The sequence below is a fragment of the Chelonoidis abingdonii genome, chromosome 1, assembly GCF_003597395.2.
Source record: "Chelonoidis abingdonii isolate Lonesome George chromosome 1, CheloAbing_2.0, whole genome shotgun sequence".
Classification (NCBI taxonomy): Eukaryota; Metazoa; Chordata; order Testudines; family Testudinidae; genus Chelonoidis; species Chelonoidis abingdonii.
This window is the reverse complement of record NC_133769.1, coordinates 149,378,367-149,394,028: the sequence shown is the minus strand read 5'-3', so window position 1 is coordinate 149,394,028 and position 15,662 is coordinate 149,378,367. Positions and strand designations below refer to the sequence as shown.

General features: G+C 46.2%; 2 non-coding genes across 2 annotated transcripts; one reads left to right on the top strand and one right to left on the bottom strand.

The window, feature by feature from the left end:
• The first annotated feature begins 254 nt into the window (after positions 1-254).
• On the top strand, positions 255-327 carry TRNAR-UCU (transfer RNA arginine (anticodon UCU)). Its single transcript has one exon. It is a non-coding gene; the product is annotated as a tRNA-Arg (tRNA).
• A 14,986-nt stretch (positions 328-15,313) lies between these two features.
• On the bottom strand, positions 15,314-15,386 carry TRNAM-CAU (transfer RNA methionine (anticodon CAU)). Its single transcript has one exon. It is a non-coding gene; the product is annotated as a tRNA-Met (tRNA).
• Positions 15,387-15,662: the final 276 nt, after the last annotated feature.

Below are 15,662 nucleotides of genomic sequence, written 5' to 3'. Positions count from 1 at the left end.
CTAGGGTCACTCAGGGCCACAGACGTGGAGGTGCTGAAGGAGGGAGAGGTGACTCTAGGGTAGGGTTCTTCTCTAAAGATGGCTATCAGAAAGGTGGTGCTCAGCTCTGTCAGCGACCTGCCCAGTTGCCTCACTGCCAGGGAATGCAGACATTTCTGTAAGGTGATTAAATGGGGTATTTGGTTTCTGAGTGAATGTGAGGAATATGCAATTAAGAGAGAGAATTTCCATCCCTCTTTCCAGTGCATTTCAAGGCCCCAGTGGCCTAATGGATAAGGCATTGGCTTTCTAAGCTGGGGATTATGGGTTCAAGTCCCATCTGGGGTAAAAAACTCACTTCTTCTTGTATATTGCAAAGTAACCTTGGTGTTATTTTCACCAACAAAGCTGGGAGACGTTTTGAATACAAAGTACTGGATCTTGGGAACAATCCTCCAGAAATGGCATCTTCTGCTTGACATATGCTTTCTAGACCCATCAGAAGCAAACAGTTAACACTAGTGTTTGTCTGAGAATAGAGTGAAGGGGAGTGTTTACTCCTACACCTCAGTGAAAAAGCAAGGCGGTTCTGAAAGACAATGGATTTGTCTGGAGGCAAAGCAGATCTTGAGAATGAGCAACAATGTGAAAAGAGGTTCAAATACGTGTTAGGTGTTAGTTAGGTTGTTCTGACAAATTTCAAGAAAATACCAGTGCTCCTAGACTGACGCAGACACTGGCTGTTTCTGATATTTACTGAGAGTTCATTGAGAAATATTTTCCTTAACTATGTTATGGAATATTGGGCGGGCTATGAAGGCACCATTCTTCCTGCTTTCGCCCTTGGAGACAACACGGATACATGGCATGCGGCCAATGCGCACCTTCCAGTCAACTGCTAGAGAAGACAACACAGACAAGGACGGCAGCAGGGCAGACTGGAGCTCCATGGAGATGGTGGGACCAGGTCTCATCAACGGGGAGGTGGCCACCCCAGCATGCACAAGGCTGAGCCAGCAAGTGCGATGTGTGCTCCACGGTGCCCCTACTCACTGCAAATGGTGGTGAAGGGCAGTTACTTAGTTCGGTTGGTCTGGAAAATTTAGGGCTTGGCTACACTCGCAGATGTAGAGCGCTGGGAGTTAAACCAGCCCTCGGAGACTGCAGCAGGGAAAACGCTGCCGTATGATTACACTGTCAGCTGCAAGTGCACTGGAGTGGCCACATTAGCAGCTCTGACAATGCCACAGAGAGCAGTGCATTGTGGTAGCTATCCCAGTGTGCAAGTGGCTGCAACGTGCTTTTCGAGTGGGTGGAGTGTGACAGGGAGTGTGTTGTGTGTATGTGGGGGGAGCGAAAATGTGTTTGGGGGGCTGAAAGTCTGTCAGCATGCTGTCTTGTGTGTTCAGACAGCAGCAGACCGCCCTCTCTCTCACACACACTCACAACAGCAGCATTCCACACTAATGGTTGCTTTGTCCCAGAGCAGATAAGCAGCTGGCTGTCAGAAACTGAGCTTTGAAAGGGGATATCTGCATGCCTGCAGTCGATTTCAAAACAATGACCACAGTGGGAACTTGACTTCAGGGGATTATGGGACATTTCCTGAGGCCAATCACAGTGCAGTAATGCAACATGTCATCCACACTGACGCCCAGACATTTCAGCAGGGCGCAGTGAGCTTTATGCTTCTCATGGAGGTGGATTACCTGGAGCGCTCCAGCTGCAGAGCCCAGGCGCTCCACGTGCCTTGCCAGTGTGGACACCTCAGGAATTAGGGTACCCGGGGCTCCTTTAATGAGCTCTAACTTGCAAGTGTAGCCAAGCCCTTAGACTATGTCACTTGTGTGACTTACTTGTGCTATAGTAATAAATACAACTGACATGCAATGGTCAGAAATCGCACCAGCAGAGAAGTATATTGCAGGGAAACCCTAAGGAAATTAAGGGTTTAAATTATCCTCCACATGTTCCGTGTCCCACTAAAATGAATCCAACCTACAGGTCACATGGGCAGAAGTATCGGTGTCAGGATGCTACATTGTTAGCACAGTAAATGAAGCTGCAAAATAAATGATGTTTAAATGACCTCACTCTATTTTTTACAATCCTGCATTAAGAGGTAATATATACAGATGTACACCAGGCAGGGTTGTTTGGAGGACGAAACCTTTATGCTTCCACCCCCACCACTGTCAAGTTTTAGCCAATTAGGACAAGTCAGCAAAGAAGAACAACCTCAGGTATCAGTAACTGCTATAGGTTGCAAAGTCCTACAGGGAGCAGCTTCTGGCACTACACCTGCGCAGCTCTGCTCCACGGCTCTTTTTGGGCTCCTGCTCTCTCCTTAGCTCTGCCCCACTCTGACCCAGGCAGTTCCAGCTCACAAGGAAGATGGGACTCCCTGGCCTGGTGACTCCTTCATTACATTGCCTGCCCTGTCAGTCCAGCTAACTTGGAGCCTTGGCCTCTCCCCATTGCCCCTGGGGACTGTCAGTCTCAGGGTCCCAAGGTGTGAGAGTGATTCTTTGGACAGGTCTACACTACTAAATTAGGTCGGTATAATTACATTACTTAGGGATGTAAAAAATTTACACCCCACCAAACAATGCAGTTATATCAAACTAATACTGGTGTAGATAGCAGCCCAGTTGTCAGAACTTCCCGGCACTATGAACAGGGGAGGGGCCCAGCCTCTGTAGCAGGAATACAGGGCAGGTGAGTTCACGGCAGGTATTGTGGGATACTGGTGGAGGTCAGTTATGGTGATATAATGACCAGCAGCATTTTCACTGACAATTTGTTGCTTTAAGTTTGCTGCAAAAAGCTCTAGGCCTGTCTTCAAGGTGGTTTTATTTTGTCACCAAAACAGGGCAGTTTTGTCACCAGACGTGGCACTGCAGTGTGTACACCAGCCAAAAGCTGTGACTGAGGGAGCACTGTGTGTTTTTCACACACCTGAGCAATATAATTCTGCTGAAATAACTTTGTAGTGCAGACCTGGCCAAAGATTCACACACACACACAGCTTACAACAAAAACCTCACCTGCTCCTCTGCTTTGCAGAATCCAAACACAAGCAAAGCTTATCAGGGCACGGTGGGGCTGGCAGGGAGTCAGGTGTGGGCAGACATGATGGCTTAGATAGCTCATGCACCTGTTTTGTAAAACAGGAGATCCTGAGTTCAATTCCTAGTGGTGCCTTATTGACTGGCTATTGAGGCACCTGGTATTGGCTACTGTCAGAAGACAGAATATGGAGTTAGAGGGACTTTTGGTCTAGCCCAGTACGCCTGTTTTTACAGTTTAACTTACAGTCACAGGCACTGATAACAGAGTTACTGAAAGTTTGGGAGGTAGGAGCTGGTAGATGAGTGTTCTAAGCCACCAGCAGATGACCCCCTCCCTCTGGGACAGAGGCAGGATAACAACCCTTTATTTCTCCTGTCCCTATAACATGGAGACTGGGAATCCAACACCAGCCAAAAGTGATAATTTTGGCAAGCAATCCAACATATTTCCAACATATCGTAAAATCCACGTGCAGACTCATACACGAAACCTTGCAAGAAAATCTTCCTGAGGGGGTCTGACACACCTGCTGCTGGAGGGAAGGAGGGAGCTGTGGATTGGGATTGAGGAGCAGTGTGAGGAGGAGGGGCCTGTGGGTTGGATTGAGGGGCACTGGGAATAGGAGGAGGCTGTGGGTTGGGACAAAGGAGAAGGGTGAAGAGGAGTAGGGTCTTGTTGGGAATGAGGAGCAGTGTGCATTGGGGGGACTGAGGATTGGGATTGAGGGGCACTGGGAAAAGAAGGGACATGGGTTTAGGCTGAAGAGCATCCTCATTTGAGGATCCAGCAGGACAGGAAAGGGAAAGTCCTGAAGAGAAAAAGTAATGTCAAAGAGGACTACAGAAAGACAGTTTAAGATCTTGGGGAGTAGTTTATCACATAACCAAGGACTTGAACCCTGGACCCTCAGTTTAAAAATCTTATGCTCTACCAACTGAGCCAGCCAGGCTCACACACACAAAAAGAGCAAGTTGGTGCAGAGGAGAAACTAGTCAAGAAAACAAGAGTGGGAAACAATAGGAGAAACCGGCTGCTCTCTCTGGCCTGGTCAACACTATAAGTTTATATTGAATTTAGCAGCGTTAAATCGCATTAACCCTGTACCCATCCACACAACGAATCCCTTTATATCGATATAAAAGGCTCTTAATACCGATATCTGTACTCTTCCCCAACAAAGGGAGTAGCACTGAAATCGGTATTGCCATGTCAGATTAGGGTTAGTGTGGCCGCAATGCGATGGTATTGGCCTCTGGGCTCTATCCCACAGTGCACCATTGTGACCGCTCTGGACGGCAATCTGAACTCGGATGCACTGGCCAGGTAGACAGGAAAAGCCCTGCAAACTTTTGAATTTCATGTCCTGGTTGCCCAGCGTGGAGCACCAATCAGCACAGGTGACCATGCAGTCCCAGAATCAAAAAAGAGCTCCAGCATGGACCGAACGGGAGATACTGAAGCTAAGGCTTTTTCTCAGCTCATTTCACGACCTCTATCCTGGAGGCACTGAGTTTATTGCAGGTGTTGCCCAAAATTGGGCCAGCTAGTAAGTGAAGGGAGGACTAATGACCCACTAGAGTTTGGCAGAAAGCAGCACGTTTATTATATTGACAGTTAAGCTCAAAAGAAGAAGGGGGGGGGTGTCACACTCACACTTGCATACTCATGCTCCCAGGACTGGCACAGCACTGGAGATGTCAGGATTCTGCAAGGTAAGTGTCCCACAGTACAGCTATGGACGGTGCAATGAAGGTAAGTCTTCCTGAGGCACAATGAAATACAACTCAGGCTACCAATGGCTAGGCAGTCCGGGCAAAGGGGATTCACTGGAGGTACAAGCTTGTGAGTGCTCTCCTGAGCACATGGCCCCTTCCCCTTTTAAGGACCTGCTCCTCATGGCCTGCGACTAGAGATGATTTGGCTGCATCTGGTTGGTCATACTCCACCTTGGGCAGTGTCCATGCTCTGGGTGTGAGAGTGCTGCCTAATTAGAGTCCCAGACACCTTGTCTACCTGGAAGTTCTGCTCTTCAACCAGCCCATTCATCCCACGAGCATTCCAGGAGGGTTCGGGAAGGGGAAAGCCACTTCACAGGCATTCAGAGAGGGAGAGGAGACAAAAGTGGGAGCGAGGGGAGTATAACAGACCTTTTGAGCATAGAAATCACTGCTGCTCCTACAACAGCAGGGGCAGACCAGTAGGAGCTGGGAAAATTAAACCAGCATATTTCTGCCTGGTTTCAAACTAGCAGCTTTCTGTGTGTTAGGCAAACGTGATAACCACTACACTACAGAAACTGTGTCACAGTGTTCTGCCCCTCCCTTTATAAGAACATAAGAATGGCCATATTGGGTCAGACCAAAGGTCCATCCAACTCCGCATCCTATCTGCCAACAGTGGCCAATGCCAGGTGCCCCAGAGGGAGTGAACGTAACAGGTAATGATCAAGTGATCTCTCTCCTGTCATCCATCTCCACCCTCTGACAAACAGAGGCTAGGGACACCATTCCTTACCCATCCTGGCTAAAAGGCATTCATGGACTTAACCTCCATTAATTTATCTGCAAAAAGAATGAGGAGTACTTGTGGCACCTTAGAAACTAACAAATTTATTTGAGCATAAAGCTTTGTGGCTAAAACCCACTCATTGGATGCATGTCAGTGAAAATCAGCAGGAAATAATATATATATATATATATAAACAAAACATGAAACATATGTGGATTTGCCATACACAATATACGAGAGTGAGCAGTTAAGGTGAGCTATTATCAGCAGGAGAAAAAACCTTTTGTAGTGATAATCAGGATGGTCCATTTCCAACAGTTGACAAGAAGGTTGTAAGAGTACGGAGGAGACAAATAAACATGGGGAATAGTTTTACTTTGTGTAATGACCATCACTCCCAGTCTTTATTCAAGCCTATTTAATGGTGTCAGTTTGCAAATTAATTCCAATTCAGTAGTCTCTGTTGGAGTCTGTTTTTTGAAGTTGTTTTTGGTGTAATATTTTGCGACTTTTAGGTTTGTAATCGCTGGTACCATGAGAGATTAAAGTATTCTCTGACTGGTTTTTGAATGTTATAATTCTTGATATCTGATTTGTGTCCTTTTATTCTTTTACATAGAGACTGTCTGGTTTGGCCAATGTACATGGCAGAGGGGCATTGCTGGCACATGATGGCTTATATTACATTCATAGATGTGCAGGTGAACGAGTCGCTGATGTGACTAGGTCCTCTGATGGTGTCCCCTGAATAGATATGTGGACAGAGTTGGCAATGGCCTTTGTTGCAAGGATAGGTTCCTGGGATAGTGTTTTTGTTGTGTGGTTGCTGGTAAGTATTTGCTTCAGGTTGAGGGGCTGTCTATAAGCGAGGACCAGCCTATCTCCCAAGATCTGAGAGTGAGGCATCATCCTTCAGGATAGGCTGTAGATCCTTGATGATGTGCTGGAGAGGTGTTAGTTGGCGGTTGAAGGTGATGGCTAGTGACGTGGTACTTTCTTTGTCGCACGTTGCACTTGTGGTAGGTGACTTCTGGGTACTCTTCTGGCTCTGTCAATCTTTTTCTTCATTTCAGAAGGTGAGTACTGTAGTTGTAAGAACGCTTGATAGAGATCTTGTAGGTGTTTGTCTCTGTCTGAGGGGTTGGAGCAAATGCGATTGTATCTTAGAGCTTGCAAGTAGATAATGGATCATGTGGTGTGGTCTGGGTGAAAGCTGGAGTCATGTAAGTAAGTATAGCGTTCAGTAGGTTTCCAGTATAGGGTGGTGTTTATGTACCCATCGCTTATTAGCACTGTAGTGTCCAGGAAGTGAGTGTCTTGTGTGGACTGGTCCAGGCTGAGGTTGATAGTGGGATGGAAATTGTTGAAATCATGGTGGAATTCCTCAAGGGCTTCTTTTCCATGAGTCCAGATGATGAAGATGTCATCAGTGTAGCACAAGTTGAGTAGGGATGTTAGGGGAGGAGAGCTGAGGAAGTGTTGTTCTAAGTCAGTCATAAAAATGTTGGCATACTTTGGGGCCATGTGAGTACCCATAGCAGCGCCGCTGACTTGAAGATATACATTCTCCCCAAATGTGAAATAGTTTTGGGTGAGGACAAAGTCACAAAGTTCAGCTACCAGGTTTGCCATGACATTGTCAGGGATACTGTTCCTAACGGCTTGTAGTCCATCTTTGTGTGGAATGTTGGTGTAAAGGGCTTCTACCTCCATAGTGGCCAGGATGGTTTTTTCTGGAAGATCACCAATGGATTGTAGTTTCCTCAGGAAGCCAATGGTGTCTTAAAGATAGCTGGGAGTGCTGGTATGTAGGGCCTGAGGAGGATAGCAGATAGAATACCCCGGTCAAGGTTCTAGGGTTGTGTCTGTGCAGATTTGTTCTTTGGCTTTTTCAGGAAGTTTCTTGAGCAGATGGTGTAGTTTCTTTTGGTAACTCTCAGTGGGATCAGAGTGTAATGGGTTGTAGAATGTGGTGTTAGAGAGCTGCCTAGCAGCCTCTCATTCATGTTCCGACCTATTTGTGATGATGACAGCACCTCTTTTTTCAGGCTTTTGGATTACGATGTCAGAGTTGTTTCTCAAATAAATTTGTTACTCTCTAAGGTGCCACAAGTACTACTCGTTCTGTTTGCTGATACAGACTAACACGGCTACCACTCTGAAACCTGTTAATTTATCTAGTTCTCTTTTAAACCCTGTTATATTCCTATCCTTCACAACCTCCTCAGGCAAGGAGTTCGACATGTTGATTATGTGCTGTGTGAAGAAGACCCTCCTTTTATTTGTTTTAAACCTGCTGCCCATTAATTTCATTTGATGACCCTGTAATAAGCCTCTGTCCCAAATCTGGACCTTAGTGTCCAAAATCTGGGTGCTTAGCATGAAACTCTGGAGACCCCCAAGACCCAGAAGCTCTGAGTCTTACCGGTAAGGGAAATACTCCACTTCCCTTCCCCCTCCCTCTCCCACCCAGACTTTCTCTCTCTGGGCTAACTGAGAGAGACTGATGCAATCTCTTTACATCACAATACCAAGAAGCATGTCTCCTTATCCACAAAGAGACAAACTTCAAACACAAGGAAACAGAGATGATCCTATCTCTCTTCCCCCTCCCACCAACTCCCTGGTGCTGCTGAGCTTCCCCCTCCATAGATCTAACACAAAGAGAATTCCCTCCCCTTGTTCTTTAATCTATCCAGAGAGCAAACTCAAACAAGTCTTAAAAGAAAACTTTATATAAAAAGAAAGAAAATACATAAGAATATAAACTCTGCATTCAAGAGATCATACAGGGCTATTGCTTATAAGAAAATAGGAATAAACAGTCTGATTCAAAATATATCCAATTTACATTCCAGCAAGATACACACAATGTAAATACAAAATACATTATAACTGTTGCTTTTCCTTTTGTACTCACCCTTGGTAACAGAGGGGAAAGAAGCTTGGAGATAGAAAGAAAATTTCTTCTCGCATAGCCGAGAGAACAACAAACAGAGAGAGCAAGCCAAAACCACCCCAGAAGTTCCCTTCCCCTCACTTTGAAAACATCCAGTTTCCTGATTGGTTCTGCGTCAGGTGTTGGTTCCCTTTGTTAACCCTTTTTCAGGTAAAAGAACATTAACCCTTAGCTATCTGTTTATAACAGGCCCCTAGGCTATATTACGGATCAAGTAAATAACTTTCCTATACTTCTCTCCACAATCTCTCTCTTTTGTTTAGTGGCTTCTCTTTACTTTCTTTGTTGGGCCTGTCCTGTATAGTGACTTCTGGGTACTCTTCTGGCTCTGTCAATCTGTTTCTTTACTTCAGCAGGTGTATTGATTGTAAGAAACTTGATAGAGATCTTGTAGTGTTTGTCTCTGTCTGAGGGTTGGAGCAATGCTGTGTCTATAGAGCTTGGCTGTAGACAATGGATCTGTGTGGTCTGGATGGAAGCTGGAGGCATGTAAGTAAGTATAGAGGTCAGTAGGTTTCCAGTATAGTGGTTTTATGTGACCATCGCTTATTAGCACTGTAGTGTCCAGGAGTGGATCTCTTGTGTGGACTGGTCCAGGCTGAGGTTGATGGTGGATGGAAATTGTTGAAATCATGGTGGAATCCTCAAGATCTTCTCTCCTAGGTCAGATGATGAAGATGTCATCAGTGAGCGCAATTAGAGAAGAGTGTTAGATATGAGAGCTGAGGAAGCGGTGTTCTAAGTCAGCCATAAAAATGTTGGCATACTGTGGGGCCATGTGAGTACCATAGCAGTTCGCTGACTTGAAGTATACATTGTCCCCAAAAGTGAAATAGTTGTGTGAGGACAAAGTCACAAAGTTCAGCACCAAGTTTGCCTGACATTATCGGGGTACAGTTCCTGACGGCTTGTAATCCATCTTTTGTGGAATGTTTGTAGAGGCTTCTGTCTCATAGTGGCCAAGATGGTGTTTTCTGAAGATACCAATGGACTGTAGTTTCCTCAGGAAGCAGTGGTCTCAAGATAGCTAGGATGTGGTAGTGTAGGGCCTGAGGGGAGTCTACATAGCCAAACTCCTGCTGTCAGAGTGCCAATGCCTGAGATGATGGGGCATCCAGGATTTCCAGTTTATGGATTCTGGGTAGATGATAGAATACCCTGGTTGGAGTTCTAGGTGTTCTGGCAGATTTGTTCTTGTGCTTTTTCAGGAGTTTCTTGAGATGGATGTGTCTTTCTTTTGGTAACTCTCAGTGGGGGTCAGAGGGTATCTTGTAGAATGTGTTGTTAGAGAGCCGCCTAGCAGCCTCTCGTCATATTCACCTAGTCATGATGACGACAGCACCTCCTTTGTCAGCCTTTTTATTATTATGTCAGAGTTGTGCTCAATATAATTTGTTAGTCTCTAAGGTCCACAAGTACTCCTCTTCTTTTGCTGTACAGACTACATGGCTTCCATTCTGAAACTTATAAATTATCTAGTTCTCTTTGAAACCCTGTTATAGTCCTAGCCTTCACAACCCCTAGGCAAGGTGTCACATGTTGCTTGTCTGTGTGAAGAAGAATTTCTTGTATTTGTTTTAAACCTGCTGCCTAATAATTCTTTGGTGGCCCTAGGTCTTATATGGGATCAAGTAAATAACTTTTCCCTTATTCACTTCTCCACACCACTCATGATTTTATAGGCCTCTATCATATCCCACCTTCGTCTCCTCTTTTCCAAGCTGAAAAGTTCTAGTCTCTTTAATCTCTCCTCATATGGGACCCTCTCCAAACCCCTAATCATTTTAGTTGCCCTTCTCTGAACCTTTTCTAGTGCCAGTGTATCTTTTTTGAAATGAGGAGACCACATCAGTATGCAGTATTCAAGGTATGGGTGCACCATGGATTTGTATAAAGGCAGTAAGATATTCTCGATCTTATTCTCCTTTTTTTAATGGTTCCTTACATCCTGTTTGCTTTTTTGACTGTCACTGCACCCTGCATGGACGTCTTCAGAGAACTATCCGTGATGACTCCAAGATCTCTTTCCTGATTAGTTGTAGCTAAATTAGCCCCCATCATATTATAGGTATAGCTGGGGTTATTTTTTCCAATGTGCATTACTTGACCTTTATCCCCATTCAATTTAATTTGCCATTTTGTTGCCCAGTCACTTAGTTTTGTGAGATCTCTTTGAAGTTCTTCATAGTCTGCACTGGTCTTAACTATCTTGAGCAGGTTAGTATGGTCCACAAACTTTGCCACCTCACTGTTTATCCCTTTCTCAAGATCATTTATAAATAAGTTGAATAGGATTGGTCTTAGGACTGACCCTTAGGGAACACCACTAGTTACCCCTCTCCATTCTGAACACACCAATGGGCCAACCTGGAGAAAGTGGTGGCATCCCCTCAATAGATCAACTGGTAGAGCAAAGGACTGGAGCTGGTAGTTAGGAAGTCATCTTTACATCTCCCTTCTGACTCCAGCTTGAAGGAGAGCTTCTTTTTCCTTCCCTTGCAGAGAAAGAGCAAGAGAAGAAAGAAAGGTCAGGTGGGCCAACTCAGTGCATAAGTCCATTCTCTCTTTTCTTGCTTGGGAGCCCCAAATGAAGGACTCACAGTGGGTAAAGGCACTGCTGTGCTTCCAGAAAACAGCCCACCACAGCACACGTAGGGACCAAAGAGCATGCCAAAGCCTGGGATTAAACTAGGGAACCTCTAGATCTCCAGTGCTGAGCTACTTCAGCATGTAAATGGCACTTTTTTGGCCTGCTGCTTCTCTGTCTGGCATGTTTTTGTCAGCCCTGGCACACAAAAAGGGCATCATTGCAAGCGCCCACAAAGGCTAGATGAATTTTTGCCTGCCTTGCTCAGCTTGACTTGCTCCCTCACCCCATTCCTGCCTTAGATCCTGGGTTACCTGGTGGCTGAAGATGGTCCATTGTCTCAAGCGGTGCCAGAGCCTGACACAGTGCCCTGGGCAGCCTTTGCTCTGCACATACCGGCCATGCAGATTTGCAAATACTTTAAAGCTCCTGTCAGGAAGTTCTGGGGACAGTTGCTCACCATCAAAGGAAGCTCCCTAAAATTAGCCTGTCTCACCCAGCGGTACATTGACCTCTGTTCAGGGCCTCACTACTGTGGCTGCCGCTGCTGTGAGAGTGGCCACTGTTGCGGATGAACCCATCCTGAAAGCACCTTCCACCTAGCCACCCACTGAAAATCCTGTAGGATGTATGGTGGGAATAGAAGAACACTGGGGGAGGTGGGGCTTCCTAATCTCCTCCCTCTTCTGCCACCATCGGCCATCCCATACCCGGTGCTTCACCCAGTGGGTTAAAAAGCAAATACGACCATATCGGAAGAGTCAGTTGCATTCTTTGCAGTTGCCTCAACATTCCCCTCGGGCCTGACCTGACCTCCAGCTCAGCCACTCCCTGAAAATTGAAAAACAAAAAAGTAGAGCCGTAAAAGGCTTCAAGGCCCACCAGGCTCAACCCCCTTCTAATACAGAAGAAAAGCCACATGTCTCCTGACTAGGTAGGGACATCCTATTGCCCCACAAGAGGTGGAAGGCCATCCTGTCGGGTCTCAGCAGCACTCGTGGAGGAGGGGGAAATACATGGATGAGGAAATTCCCTGTAGCCAAAAGATAGGTCTTGAGCATCACAACTTTGTAGGCTAATGACAAGGTCCACTTATGCCACTGGCTGAGCCTTTCTTCACAGGCCAGCAACTGCTTCTCCCAATTTGTGTTCCCCACCATGTCCCCAACCGAGTGCTAGAAGGCCCAGCTCATCACTCCTGCAGCCACTCTTGCAGCCCTCCTCTTCTGCCCTGACTGATAGGGAGGAGTATTGAGCCTCCCTCCCTTAGACCCCTCAGCATCCCTGAGGAGCACCAACACCGCCCAAATGACTTTGGGCCAGTAGGTCAACCCATAGGTCTACCTCCTAGGCCAGGCTGCAGCTCAGCTTCAGGACTCAGAGGAAATGCAGCTCACAACCCTACCTACAGGACTCCAGGCACGGCCAGCTTTCTGGATCAAACGTCCCCTCTTGTGTTCAAGTCACAACAGCTAGAAGGCAAAAAACAGGCTTTCATGGCATTTGAGAAAGCAAGATAGAGCCTTGGAAGACCTAACAGGGTTAGGTAGCGCAGGAATTGTCCTCAGATCCCACCGAGACTTCAACTCAGATTGCAGGATTCAAAGCCCTGAGTGCTGCCCTTACACCATGGGACCAATAGGGAACACCCAGACCTCTGCTGATTTCTGGTGTGGATGACCCTATGGGAGCAGCCCTGCATTTGCTCACCAAGTTGGCATGCAGTAGTTTGCTGCAGCTCCCAGAGGCCTTTCTTAATCCAGACTGAGAGGCCAGTGGGCATGTGAGGAAGTTCCCCTTCAGTCCCAGGCAGTACATGGCCCTTCCTATGGGAGGCCAAGTCGTGGGGGTGGGGTGGGGTGGGGGAGTGATGATCTCCTGAAGAGACACCTTTTTTAGATATTGGGGGAATACCACAGGGGAAACATTCCCTCTCCAGCTGAGCAGACACTTGAACCCTCAGATTAAAAGTCTAATGTTCTACTAACTGAGCTAGCCAGGCTCACACAAAGCAGGGCAAGTTTGGTGCAGAAGAGAAACTAGTCAAGAAAAAGAGGACAGAAAATTCAGAAAATTTGCTACTCTTGGTCCTGTAGCAGCCCTAGTCCCATTTTGCTCCTCCATCTGGTGGCCAGAGAAATTCTTCTTTTTTTAGTTAAATATCAGATCCAGGAGAAAACACGGTTATGCAAAGCAAAATAAAATTGACCTGTCTCATGCATTGGTACATTGACCACTGTTCAGACTGAGCCTAAGGGGGAGCCTCGCTTCTGGATCAAAAGTCCCCTCTTCTGTGAGTCACAACAGGAAGCGGGCAAAAGATAGGCTACGATGTCATTTGAGAGAGCAAGATGAAGCTTTGGAAATCCCAACATGGTTAGCTGGTAACTGAAGGATTCTAATGTTCCACTGAGACTTGAACCTTGATGTCAGGATTTAAAGGCCTGAGTGCTGGCCCTTACACCATGGGACAAGCAGAGGATCTGTTGATTACTGTAGACTTCCAGCAGGGAGGACTCTGTGGGCAGGGGCAGCTCTAGGCATGTTGCCGCCCCAAGCACAGCAGGCAGGTTGCCTTTTGGCCACTTGCCTGCAGAAGCCACAGGCAGCCTACCTACTGCCCTCGCAGCAGCCAGCAGAGCACCTCCAGTGGCTTGCCACCCCAAGCACATGCTTGGCATGCAGGGGCCTGGAGCCGCCCCTGTCTGTAGGGACAATTTTTTCTGGCAGAGAGGACATGCCTCTCTGGCCAGCCCTGCATTTGCTCAAGAAGTCAGCATACAGTGATTTGCTACAGGCCCAGAGGCCTTTCTTCCTCCAGAATGTGAGGCAGTAGCACCTTTAGTCCCAGGAAGTAAAGGGCCCTTCCTAGGAAAGGCCAAATCCTGAGAAGGAAAAGCTGAAGTCCAGGAGAGTCCTCAAGAGATGCCTTCTGAAGATCTTGAGGGATATTACAGAAAGAGCTGTTTTTCTGGCTGAGTAATGACTTGAACCCTAGACTCTCAGATTAAAAGCCTGATGCTCCACCAAGTGAACTAGCCAGGCTCACATGTGAAAAAGGCAAATTTCATGCAAAAGAGAAATTAGTCATGAAAACTTGCTACTCTTGCTTTCTTAGCAGTCCTAGCCCCAGCCTGCTCCTCCATCCGGAGGCCTGAGGCCTTATTCTTTCTTTAGTTAAATATCAAATCCCGGAGAAAACACAGTTAAAGAGAAATGTCATTGGAAATACAAAAATTAAAAAGGAAAATGCATTCCCCATCACTTTATCGTATCTGGGCCATTCCTATATTGAGAGCACCCGCTAAGGTCCATGTGTGCTTACAAGAAACCTGGAGGAACTCATACCACAGCTTGAACATGAAACTCAACTGCTCCCAGGTGCTGCAGTAAAACCGTTTCCCTACTGTGACATTGCACTCCATATGATTTTATGAAAATATGCTAATAAGTGTGAATATAAAGTAACTGGAATATGCTTCATGAAAAAGGTCTCTTGTAAGGTGTCATTACAAATTTTATAATCTACTCTGTGTATTCATCCTATTTGTATGAACCGATCATTCCTGTATCTGAAACTAGAAATATGAACTATGACTCTGAGGTCCTGTTGTAATGATGCAAAGTGTGGGCCATTAATAGTGGTTTGGATTCTGAATGGCTCCCATTAACCAGGACGATTGACTGTAGATGGCTCTGTCCTGCACCATCTGTGAGTCTGGCCAGGAAGAATGAAGGCTTGGGGTCTCACAGGACATGTGACCATGTCACCTGGTACAGGAATCCATCTTAAACCTGGGGCTTTTCCCCAGGAGAGAGAGAAAAGATTCCTGCATTGTACCAAAACTGTTTGAGGGGGTGGAACAGAAGAAAGGGAGTTGCAGTTATAAGAAATCCCCTAGCTACCACCTGAGCTGGAACAAGGACTATATCAGGTGAAAAGATTGTGCCCAGACAAGAAATAAGTCTGGTCTGTGAAAGAAGCTTCTTGGAAGATCTCTGAGGCTGAGATTTATACTGTATTAGGTTTAGACTTGCATATTTTTGTTTTATTTTGCTGTATGGAGAATACAAACTGCACAGAGAAGGAAAAGTTAATGCCATAGAAAAGTCTGTTAGATGGGTGGGAGGGTGACTAGAAACCACTCTCCTCTAGTTTCTTTTCTCTGATTTCCTTTAGAAAATCTGAAGCAGGGAGCAAAAGCTATTACTTTCTCTGAGGCTTGAACTCAAGACCTTCAGATTATGAAACTGACATGCTACCTACTGCACTAAGAAGGCTTGGAAAAGTTTTAGGCTTAGTGCATATAGGACCCTTCTACAGCAGTGACTGGGGCAGGGAAAGAGCCAGGGGTGTGCTGGAAGAAACAGGGAGCTCTGGTGACCAGAGACTTTTCCTGGCAGCTTTCTCAGCACAAAGAAATCAATTTGCCCTGCGAGGGAACAATCTACTGGAGCTAATGGCAACACAGGGGGGATGTTTCCAAGCTATGCATCCACCTCTAAATTTTAGAACTTACTATCCTTTTTCTAGCAGGGCACTTTCCATGGGAATTA